This window comes from Haliotis asinina, chromosome 5 (assembly GCF_037392515.1).
Source record: "Haliotis asinina isolate JCU_RB_2024 chromosome 5, JCU_Hal_asi_v2, whole genome shotgun sequence".
NCBI classification, from domain to species: Eukaryota; Metazoa; Mollusca; class Gastropoda; order Lepetellida; family Haliotidae; genus Haliotis; species Haliotis asinina.
Genome location: NC_090284.1, coordinates 77043444 through 77056744, shown reverse-complemented (window position 1 = coordinate 77056744; position 13301 = coordinate 77043444).

The window sequence follows — 13301 nt, the reverse complement described above, 5'->3', positions numbered from 1 at the left end:
GAAAACAATCACAACGTTATAAAATCGTTAGTGAAACATTTTGAGGTACATTCTCCTGATAAGAATTCTCCGTTCAGTGCAGGAATGTACATTAATGGTCATGAAACTATACCTGTACAAAAGTAGTTGTGAGAACGCTTAAAAAATGTTGTAAACATTTTATCAAGTGGAATGATATGTGTGTCATTACTATTTCTATAATTTTGTACAGTGCTATTTACTATAGATCCATCATTGTATTGTAAATATAATGCCACGTTTACTGCTGTGTCTTCTCAATGTGCTATCTCTGGTATCGGCGTCAGGAATGTTCCCAGATACTTTAGCAGGTCAGACGAGGAGCCCATGCATTCAAAATCGCAACCTGTACATAGCAATCGGTAAGTTCCATAACATTGCTGGATGTTGATGACTGTATATAGATTTTACTCGTGTGACAAGACGGCAAAATTCTAAAAAGAGGTATGTATATTCCCATTACTGTTCGATTCTCAAATTCTATATCTTGCCTTGTGAATCTTCATCCTTTGTTTGAAACACTACGGATTCCTATGATGCATTCTTAACAAATGTTTGATAGATATAACTTGTGGCATAAAATCTTTGTGACGTAGTATTAAAATTAGTGTTTACTGGATGAGCATCAATGTTCTCAAGGTCAAAATCAATAGTACAAGCAAATTGAGATAACCTGCTACGTTAGGTGTGCAGAGTGCAAAGTGTGCAGAGCATTCATGTCCAAACGCTGTCACAGACAGAGAGACTTTGAGCCACCATGGGCAGGGCCGCATCCAGAGAGCGACGGAAAGAGTACGCCAGACCATTGGGACCTACAACAGACCCATCATTGCCGATACAGTGCGTCAACCTCCGATATTGTGTTTCGACAATCGATGACAGATTGAGAGTACTGTGAAGGCATGCTTGTATTTTAGTGCGTGTGTCTTTGAAAGAGACTCGTGGGATGGTCCAAGCATCACGGTGTGGAGTGCAGTCGGTCTGAACCGGATAGGTGGCACCGTGGTGTTTCAGAAGGAAATGACGTGACAACATTATAGAAATCACATCTTCCAGCAAGACAGCGTTATTGCACACACTGCCAGAGTAACATTAGACTTCCTAAAACAACATGGCATCCAAACTCTGCAACAGCCTGCTCCCAGTCTTGATTTGAGTCCAATAGAACACCTTTGAGGTGTGATTGAAAGACGATTGATTGACCTCTGCCCAAGGTCAACAACTGCTGCTGAACTCGATCATGTATTTCACATTGTATGACCTTCATCAACTGGGTAATTCATTCCTTGTACAGAAGACGCGACGCTTTCGTCGATGAACATAGAGGCCACGCTACAATTCTCCCTGGGGGATATCTTCATGGTATCATTTTTGGTGATTTTGTGTGCATGTGCGTGTGCGTGTGTGTGTGTGTGTGTGTGTTGTCACGAGTGTGTATTGTCACGAGTGTGTATTTTCTGTATATTTTTGTTATTAATTAAGAAATTATTATTATTGAGTTACAGCATTTAGTGTCTTGAATATCAAATATGATGGGTCACATTTCGTTTTAATATCTGGTCAACACTTTTAGCATTCTGGTTTTCCGGAATTTATCTGCTCCTAGTTTTCGATATTTACTTCCGGGAGACTTATTCTAGGGCATTCTACAGTGTTGACGATGTTCGTTTGTGCCCGAACATTCGGGAAATGACTTAGTTTTTATATAAAAAGGCTTGCTGTCGTGTGGAGGGCGATACTCACATTCATTCATATTTGCTGGAGTCACTGCCAACACGCTTGATCATCAGAACCCGTCAACGCCTGACCTACATTATCTGCTGTCACACCGATCGCTGTGTTGACATTCTGATATAACTGTTCTCTCTCATACCAAGACTTTGGTGAGTTTGCTATATTGTATTTTGTGACCCACTGACTTAGATTTTTTCTCTCTTGAATTGTACCTTAAATCTGCATTGCTATATTGACTTGTGACTTTGTGTACCTTGCTCCCGTTGCATATATAATAATAATAGAATTTGAACATCAACAACTTGTCTTTGTTCTGTTTTTGGTGGTTTACAAGGGGATTTCTTAAACTGTTGTCACGGTAAATTCTTAACCGTAACAGCGTGTGTGTTGGTGTATGTGTGTGTGTGCGTGCGTGCGTGCGTGCGTGTGTGGGGGTGGGTGGGTGTGGGTGTGGGTGTGGGTGTGGGTGTGTGGGTGTGTGATTTCTAAACGTGTAACAAGTACATAGTCTACAACTTGTAAAATGTTATGGGGAAATCAACTATCTTAATATGTCTTGTCTTAATTACCTGTTTGGGGTCAATTCATAAGATCGTCATCAATAATACAACTATCAACTCGCGTTGTTATAATTGAACAAGTTGAAATATATGTGATACAATATACATAGATATACATACATATCTGTATATATAATACAATAGATAGTGTTCTTGGCAGGATAAATCCAACGGATATTTTCGGTATCCGTTTGGGTCATATCGGATACCTATGCAAATTAGGGAGGTCGTATGCAAATTTTAGGGACTACTTTCAAAGTGTAAACAAACACGACGCCGAGGGTCGGCGGTCTGTGCTGATCAAAGTCATGCCTGGTTATGATAGATGGAGTAGATTACAAAACCACTGTGGGATGGTGCTTATGTCCGCTGACATGTACTAGGTCTGCTCTCTGAACACCACACTAATCTGGAGCCCTGTGTGGTAGAGGAACTTGCCCAATATGAAGCGAGTAGAACAGCGCAAAGCGTCATGACCATCACATTGCTTGATCGTTCAGATCAATAGCAATGTTGCCCTTATCTGATCACGTTAAACGTACATGACAACGATCTTGTCACAATGTTATCGTGAAACACTTGATCGCCTGTTCCATGTCCTTATTTCAAGCGACAAGAAAGTCACCAAAATATATAAAACAAACAACATAATAATCGTACTCTCACGTATAGCAGTGTCTATTTTGCAAACAAGCAAAGTATCCACTTTGGGATAGGCAATTTAATAAGGAAACTTTTGGTGCAACGTTCACATTTCCAGGAAGTTAATGACGCTCTAATGATACCCCAGAACCTTCTTTAATAACGCTCTAATGACATCCTAGAACCTTCATCAAGATAATGACGCTCTAATGATATCCCAGAACTTTTATGAAATAAACCGGTGATTGAACTTACATCCGTAATCTAACAAAAAGTGGGTCGCAGAAGTACTTACAAATTTATCAGACCTCTACAGTCCATTCACGTGGCCTCGCACAAATTGCGCCCGGAATGCTCGGTTATGAGAAAAAATATCGATATATTTATCGTCTGGTACAGTAACGCAACTAACGATTCTATAATATATCGCCACAGCTCTGGAAATAAGGTAAGCTTAGTGAATACATTGGGAAGAGGCTGGAATCATCAGCTGATAAAGGGGAGTGCGCAGTACTCAGCAAAGACATCAGGAAAGTGTTTCCACTTCTTTACGAAGGGATCGAAATGATATGGTTATAAAGATTTCAGTTGTACATGTATCTTTTAGTAGTCTAAGAAATCTCTCAAAAGATGGCGCATGTTGTTCTATATTTGAAATGTAAATGAATCTTTGATAGTAAATCTTGTAAAAGAGACATTACGCAGGAGGTGGATATTCAGAAATTGTTTTACATCTTGCCAAAAGTTTTTAACTAAATCACATTAAAAGAATACATGCGACATGTCTTCTGAGTTATTTTTTCAGAAATTACGTTTATCAGTGTCGACTAGCTTCATCCTCAACAGTTCTTTCTTTGTGTAAAGTATTCTGTAGATAAATCTGTATTGGAAATCTAACAGCTTACAATCGGTTGTACATTACTGTGGTATCTGAATACATCTCTCCAAATTATATCCTGCTGAATGGCAGTATTCAAATATTCTAGTACCTTTGGGGTATTGTTGTTCGCAATCAGTTTATCATAAAACACCATTGAACCTTTACTATTAAATCAGTTTATCATAAAACACCCTTGAACCTTTACTGTTAAAATCAGTTTATCATAAAACACCCTTGAACCTCTACTATTAAAATCAGTTTATCATAAAACACCATTGAACCTTTACTATTAAATCAGTTTATCATAAAACACCCTTGAACCTTTACTGTTAAAATCAGTTTATCATAAAACACCCTTGAACCTCTACTATTAAAATCAGTTTATCATAAAACACCCTTGAACCTTTACTATTAGAGGTCATAGCTTGGTATACTCTATTAATGTTTAGTTGATTTAAACAGAGAATTCTGTTTCATGAAAGGTGTTTCCATTTTATTGGAATGTTGTTTAGCAAATGATGATAATCAAAGAAGGTTCCTCTATTTTGTACCTCAATTTTAGTTCATCAAAGCTGAGAAGACCATTTTCATTACTAATATCTCTGACATAATGTATACCGGAATCAACCTAGTTTCTTATCATGTGTGATGACTTAAAGAACTGATTAAACCAAAGTGGCTGAACCAAGATTTGGTCTAAGTCATCACTGTCAATGGTGTGCTTTTCATAAAATATTCTCCAAGCTGTGGTGCCGTTGTTGGTCGTGGTACTTCTTGATGTTGACAATAATTACAACGATCATGACATGTTCACTTATGTGACTGATATGATTGATGACTTATGTTCACATGTAGCATGAATTTCTAACCGTTCACGCTATTGTTTTTTCTCAGTAGTTCACTATGCCGTAGTGGAGTCACGGTCCATAGTGAGAAGCCTTACATGGAGGTGGTCCATAGTGAGAAGCCTTACATGGAGGTGGTCCATAGTGGGAAGCCTTACAAGGAGGTGGTCCATAGTGGGAACTCAGAGCAGAATCAATTAAGAAGATGTGAAAACATGCGTTCCATAGTGAGACGGGCCATACTGGGAGGTTACCCAAATAGGGATTGTCTTTGCAGTCAAATGAGTGTAAAAGATTTGTGGGAAAGGTGTTACTAAAGTTTGAAGTTTTCTTTAAGTGTCGTTTCAATGATGACAATTTCATAGCATTGATGAAACAATCAGTGTGAACCATTCTGAGGCCTCCATCCTCATGGGTTCTAGTGATATGTGACCTATTAATCTTGTCATTTTTATTATTCCATATTAATTTATAGATTATTTTATTGAGTTCACCAGTGAATATTTTTGGTGGATTAGGTAGTGCGGAGAACATGTGTACTACATTAGAGATGGCTTGAGTTTTGATAACAGTAATTTTGAAACTGGATCTCCTTGTCTACATCCCCGTTCCTGGTGGAAAAAGGGAGACATGTGCCCATTTTGTATCACCGCTGCTGTATTATTACAAGTCAGGATATTGATCCATTTGACAATAATGGCCCCAAATCCAAACGCTTTCATTACCTGTATTTTAAATGGTTTTGAGATGGTGTCAAAGGCTTTTTCAAGGTCTATCAGCAACAATAGACTAGACTTATTTAACCTTCTTGTTTCAAAGACAATATCATACAGAAGTCCTATACTTTCACTCATATATCTCCCAGGTATAAAACTGATTCACATGTACAGTTGTATCTAATGTTGATTTAATCCTGTTCCCTATACAAGTGCTAATTATTTTGTAAAGTAAGTTTAGTAAAGAACTAGGTCGCAATTTATTTAGAAATTTTCTATCTATGTTAGGTTTAGGCAAACGGGTAATGATTCTCCTGTTCGTTGTAATAGTTATTTCATTATTTGTAAAGGTTTCTGCGATAAATCTGTAAACCCACGGACCGAGATCTCTCCACAAGAATTTTGAAGAATTCAATGGGTAGCCATCTTTCCCTGGACTTTTGTCATTCTTCATGGAAAGAACAGCTTTATTAATTTCTTCGAGGATAATCTCTTTTTCTCTTTTTCTAAATCCTCAAAATCTGTCTTCGTTATCTGTGGTATGTAAATAGATCTTAAATCATGGTGATGAATATCTCTATACAAATTGCTGTAAAATTGTTTCAATTCATTGAGAATACTGCTACCATCTAGATATGTAATCAGGTCACCGTTATCCTTAATAATAACACTGCCTGTAAGCTTTTTAGTAAAGTTTCTGTTCTTGAAATGTCAGTAGTAGCTGGTTGGCTTTTCTCCTTCTTCGTACCATATAGCTCTTCTTAGAAATTGTATTCTCTTTTTTTCTTAGTAACTAGTTCAGTAAAATATTTTTCACTTCTATTGTTAAGACTGCTTCTAATATTTTCTTCTAGAATTTCTATCGTCTCTTCGAGGTCTTTTTTTTATTTTTTTTCTCTCTGTTTCGTGGTGTATATGCAAAATGTACCTAAAACCTCGGATAGATCTCATCACAATGCTGCAACTGTTAATATTACATAAAACCCCGGATAGATCTCATCACAATGCTGCAACTGTTAACATCACAAAAAAACCCGGATAGATCTCGTCACAATGCTGCAACTGTTAACATCACATAAAACCCCGGATAGATCTCGTCACAATGCTTCAACTGTTAACATCACAAAACAACCCGGATAGATCTCGTCACGATGCTGCAACTGTTAACATCACATAAAACCCCGGATAGATCTCGTCACAATGCTGCAACTGTTAACATCACAAAAAAACCCGGATAGATCTCGTCACAATGCTGCAACTGTTAACATCACATAAAACCCCGGATAGATCTCGTCACAATGCTGCAACTGTTAACATCACATAAAACCCCGGATAGATCTCGTCACAATGCTGCAACTGTTAATATCACATAAAACCCCGGATAGATCTCGTCACAGTGCTTCAACTGTTAACATCACATAAAACCCCGAATAGATCTCATCACGATGCTGCAACTGTTAATATTACATAAAACCCCGGATAGATCTCATCACGATGCTGCAATTGTTAATATTACATAAAACCCCGAATAGATCTCATCACGATGCTACGACCGATAATATTACATGAAACCCCGGATAGATTTCGTCACAATGCTACGACTGATAATATTACACAAAAGTCCGGATAGATCTCATCACAATGCTGCAACTGTTAATATTACATAAAACCCCGAATAGATCTCATCACAATGCTGCAACTGTTACTATTACATAAAACCCCGCATAACTCTCATCACAATGCTGCGGCTGATAATATTACATAAAACTGAAATAACTATATCGGGTAATTTATACTTGCCATATCTAAGATCATTACACGACATAGTTCTTATGAGAGGCGATAGCAGACCTCGTCTGTCCAAGTAACTCCGGACCTTCGAAGTTTTCAATCGTAGCATATTGTAATTTACAGATGGCTAAATCTGTCTGCAATCGTAAGCGTCTGCTATGTTGTTAATCCAGATATATATAATCTTTTATTCCTCCATGGTGAAGAGTACAGAAAGAAAACAGTATTTATGTACTTATGTACTTATGTTAGAATTTTCATACACATTTGAGCTAATCTCGCGTTTGAATTTAATCAGTCAAAGACACGAGTGACATAGAGTCACTGGAACACAGTTTTGTACATCATGCTGATGTATTTTACACACAGAGTTGTAAACTCAGTCAGGTCCTCTTTGATTAGGGGAAAGTCGGTTGTACATGACATCAGGCACTCAGTCAGTTCCGTTGGGTTCATGCTGTGAAGTTTTACGCTGAACTCGATTGGTCCGACATTGATTAGGCCTAACCACAGTTCGTCCCGTGTTGCCTCTGTGTATCCACATAAAACTACGGCGTGAGTGAGGGGGTCATCATAAATCAAACCACACCGATGACACAGCCTTGTTTCACACACGTCTATCACTGTCGCGCAAGCTTTGATAACAAAGTTAGCTTGCTGCCTGAGTGATGCGTCAAGCAATGACACTGTCCATGCAGGATGGACTACAAGCCAGCGATGTATCCGGTGGAACTTGTGAAGGTCAGGGTCATCTGCCAGCCGACGGTTCCACTGTGCCACCTGATACTCTCTGACTGACGCCTTCACTATTCTCCTCCACTTTAAACGCCCCAAGAAGCATCCTGATTCTAGGAATTTTTCCAAGTGACAATAGAGTAGGTTTTTCTTGAGCACCCTGATTACATCAGGCACACATCCGACGGATGACGATGAGACGTTGTGTAAGTAGCACATCAACCGGGATACGAACAGTTTGTGAGGGAGATATTTGTGGTTCATGTTCAAGAGACCACCCAGGAAACACAACTTCCGCTGATCTATAACTGCCTCTTGGGGCAACACTCCAAGGAGTCCAAGACAACTATCAGTTCGAGTGGTACGAGGTAGGTCTTGGATTGACTTAATGACGTGTCTGTAAGATCTTTCCAGCATTCAGATCTCAACTTTGAAAATGTTAGTCCACAACTCCGACCCGTACAGGGCCTTGGGAAGAAACACACGGCTTACAACTGTCAGGCTGATGATTGGGTTTGTAAATCGTGGGTGAAACCCACAAGCTGTCAGTGATCTCACACCGGACCGCAAGGAAATGGCAGCTCGCGTCACATGCTCTATGCTTGACATGTTACTTGACAAGACTATTCCAACATGACGGATTGTATCCTTCCATGGGAGAGGTTGGTGATACAACTTAACTTCAACCTGCTTTAGTTGCTGAGATCTCGGTCGGTATGGAAAAGTCACTATTTCACTCTTGGTGGTTGACAGTACATATCTCCAGTCGTTGCTGTATTCCTCCGAAATCCTCACCATGTCTCTAAGGGCAGCAACCCTTGATGAAATGAGTGCGACATCATCTGCCTGAGTGGGAGAACACACACTTAAGTCCATCACAACAGCACCAAGGTTCAACTGAGAGAGTTTCTGGAGCAGGGAGTTTATGTACAGCAGATACAACTTCCCTGACAGCACACCTCCTTGCCTGATGCCCTGCATCATAGGGATGGGCCTAGAATACATTGAGTCAAGGAACACTTGACACCTCATTCCAGTGTACATGTCGTCAAGAACAGTCCACAAGGAACCTTTGATTCCACTCTCGAATAACTTATATTTCAAACCATTGTGCCATACTGTGTCAAAGGCCTTTGATGTATCCAGGAACACAACGTGGATATCCTCCTTTCGCTCGTGGTAGTGGTGTATCGTCTCTTGCAGGTTGAAGGATGTGTGAAGGGCAGATAACTGAGATTGATATGTCATTTGCTGTGGGTGAGGAAAGGTGTCAGTTTGATTTAGACCGTCCAGTCGAGACAGGAGCACCATCTCAAACACCTTGGACAACACAGCGGAGAGTGATATGTCACGGTAAGAGTTCGGATCTTTCTTTGATTTATTACCACCTTTGTACAGAGGCACTAGGATGCTCTCACGCCAAGCTGTCGGGATATGTCCAGATTCAAGAATGATGTTGTAGAGAGTTGCCAAGTGAAACATCGGGGTTCTGCCACCATACTTTAGGTGTTCGTATACGATCTTGTCAGCACCACCAGCTTTATTGTTTTTCAGCTTGGTACAGCACTCAGTGACTTCCAACTCTGTGAATTTCATTGGTTGTGGATCACGTTCTTCCTTGCATTTAACACGGATCTCCTTAGCTAGGGATTCTATTTGCTTACAGAAGGAAGAAATTGTCTCGGTCTTTGGCAGTATGTACATCCTGAAAATGGCTAGCCCAAGCATCAAATACGGCTTCTGCATGACTGTGCACTGTCCCTTGATACAATATTGGGGAGAGTGTTGACTTGTACCCCCCTCTAATTGACCGCACACGATTCCAAAAGGTTCGGATATCAAGGTCATTGGCTTGTTCGAGTTCTTGGAAAGTCTGTGAGATGTGGTTGTCACTTGCTCGTCTCATGTTCTTCCTGAACTCAGATTTTGTTGCTTTGTAATCTCTGTAGAACGTGTATGTACAGCCACGAGGTTTGCCTTCAGCAAGCCAAACAGCGAGCTTAGAAGTCATGTAATTATGAGAATAATATTCATCAATGTCAATCAGCTCACAGTCGTCCGCGGGAGGTTTAATAGTCCACAGCAGATGGGAGACAGCAAAGGTATAATCTTTCAACCTGTCCTGGCTTCTCGCTTTTTCCCAGGAGACAATTCTACATTCCTCTCTCGTCTCGAGTCTCGGTACAGGTGATGGCAGGGACAAGGTGCAGATGACTGGGTTGTGGTCAGACACATTGAAGGGGACATCGTCTAGGATACGGGGAAATAAAACATCACCCGAGGTCGACTCAGGTAACGGGATATGGTCAATCATACTGCGTCGTCCATCCTGATAGGCGCAGAAGGTCCAGGTTGGACCTGAACAGAGGTCTAGAGTGTTCACTGAAGTAAGGCCTGACCTTTGAATTGTCTCGTTCATTCTCCTTGAATTTTCTGTGAATCTATAATGAGCACATTTGACTTTTGTATTTAGATCCCCCATGATAATTACGTCACCGAGTTCTGAGTAGGCAGTACATATGTCATCGACAATGTCAAGGCAAGTAAAGAACAACTTATTAGGTCTAGTCACAGCCGGTAGGTACACATAAAATATGTATAAAGGTGTGCATCCAGGAACGTGAATCTCAACACCAACAAAAAAAGTCATGGTCATTGGGTATCTCCTGACAATAGCTCTGGAATCGCTTAGATATAAGCAAAGGTACACCACCTCTAGATGCAAAGAAACCAGTAGGCAATAGCTGACCATCTCCGAAACATCTGGCAAATACTGAGTATGGATCAGAAATTTGTGTTAATAAATTGAGGTTGTGATCATCGAGTTGATGTTCACTGAGTCCACAAATGTCCACACCATACTGTGAGAGGCATGATTTGAGATAGGGCACACTGGTTGAGACACCCCGACAGTTCCAGCACATGAGAGTAATGAGTAATGTTTGACCGTTGACCGTACGGCTCTATTCACGGTCCACGTCAACCGTTATCTTTAAGTCAGAACATAGGTCCTTGACGGTGTTCTGTCCATTACAGGATCCAGAAAACTGTATCTCATTGTCTGGTCAAAGTATTTTCTCACTGCTACCATGAATCGGTAAACCAAGTGATTCACTCAGTTGTCTGATGTACGACTCACTACTGGCACACCCGAAGTTGCAGTTGCCATTATGGACCGGTGTTATAGTTGACTGACTACTAACTGTTCCACTCACTCATGCGCTCACAGCATGATCGCCCATGTGTTCCTCGACCCGTACGTTGTCACGTGCTACACCGTTATCGTAAGCCTCTGATGCACTGTCAGCCTGTGTGGGGCACGTGCTACACTGTTACCGTTAGCCGCTGAGGCACTGTCAGCCTGTGTGGGGCACGTGCTACACCGTTACCGTTAGCCGCTGAGGCACTGTCAGCCTGTCTGGGGCACGTGCTACACCGTTACCGTTAGCCACTGAGGCACTGTCAGCCTGTGTGGGGCACGTGCTACACCGTTACCGTTAGCCGCTGAGGCACTGTCAGCCTGTGTGGGGCACGTGCTACACCGTTACCGTTAGCCGCTGAGGCACTGTCAGACTGTCTGGGGCACGTGCTACACCGTTACCGTTAGCCGCTGAGGCACTGTCAGCCTGTCTGGGGCACGTGCTACACCGTTACCGTTAGCCACTGAGGCACTGTCAGCCTGTGTGGGGCACGTGCTACACCGTTACCGTTAGCCGCTGAGGCACTGTCAGCCTGTGTGGGGCACGTGCTACACCGTTACCGTTAGCCGCTGAGGCACTGTCAGCCTGTGTGGGGCACGTGCGTTTACGATTGTCCGGGTTGTTCATTGACGCTCTCACGTCAGCCTGCGTCGATACAACACTGTGACACTCAGTGATACTGTTAGCACGTGTTTGCCCATCACCCGGAGTGTGAGCATTGTTACCAAGACTTCCATGCTCTATCGACGGTTGACTTACATCATCACGTGTGTGACAAGCTTCACTGTCGACGGGCATACAAGCCATCGTAGCAGACAACCTATTGTTGTGCTTCACACCAGAGAGTTCACGACGCAATGTGTCAATTGCCTCTGCTTGTGAGTTAATTTGTTCTCGCAGTTCCCGAATTTGCTTTGTAAATATATTGACATCTTGAGCATATTCCTTTCTCAATAGAACCATGTCCCTGTCAAATCTAGCTACATGAGTCTTTAGATGAGCAACTTGAAGCATGACTGCCTCGATACCTCCATTTGCCTCTCCCTGTTCACCTTTCTTGTCCCTCATGGTGGACAATATGTCATTCAGTTCATTTGCAAATTCACCATGACATGCTCTGAATAAATAGTAGCAGTCCTTTGCAAGTCTGACTTGCAGAGATTCACCTGATTTTCGTCTCTTCTCCATGCGTCTCTTTAGACTACTTTTCGAGTATGGAAAACCTTCCTGTTTCGTGGCCCCTTTTAGAAGTATCAACCTTGTTGATTCTAATTCACTGATATCACCCTTTAATATATCTAGAGTTGTTGAAATAAAGGTGTCCATGGGACAGTCCGGTGACTCACGTGTACAGAATAGCGATATGAAGTCTAGAGACTCGTCACGTAACATACAGTTCAACTCACCGGGTGTATCGCCATGTTGACTGTCGTTGTACTCGCCGTCTTGCCGGGTATTAGATATATCATTTCCATCACCCACACACAGGGGACTCTCATCACAATGCTGCAACTGTTAATATCACATAAAACCTCGGATAGATCTCGTCACAATGCTGCAACGGGTAATACTACATAAAACCTCGGATAGATCTCGTCACAATGCTTCAACTGTTAATATTACATAAAACCCCGGATAGATCTCATCACAATGCTGCAACTGTTAATATCACATAAAACTCCGGATAGATCTCATCACAATGCTGCAACGGTTAATACTACATAAAATCTCGGATAGATCTCGTCACAATGCTGCAACTGTTAATATTACATAAAACCCCGGATAGATCTCATCACAATGCTGCAACTGTTAATATTACATAAAACCCCGAATATATCTCATCACAATGCTGCAACTGTTAATATTACATAAAACCCCGAATATATCTCATCACAATGCTGCGGCTGATAATATTACATAAAACTGAAATAACTATATCGGGTTATTTATACTTGCCATATTTAAGATCATTACACGACATAGTTCTTATGAGAGGCGATAGCAGACCTCGTCTCTCCAAGTAACACTGGACCTTCGAAGTTTTCAATTGTAGCATATTGTAATTTACAGATGGCTAAATCTGTCTGCAATCGTAAGCGTCCGCTATGTTGTTAATCCAGATAGGGTGCAGGAAAAGTAATTATAAATCTCCAGTGAGGCACTAGAGTTCTATTGTTCTC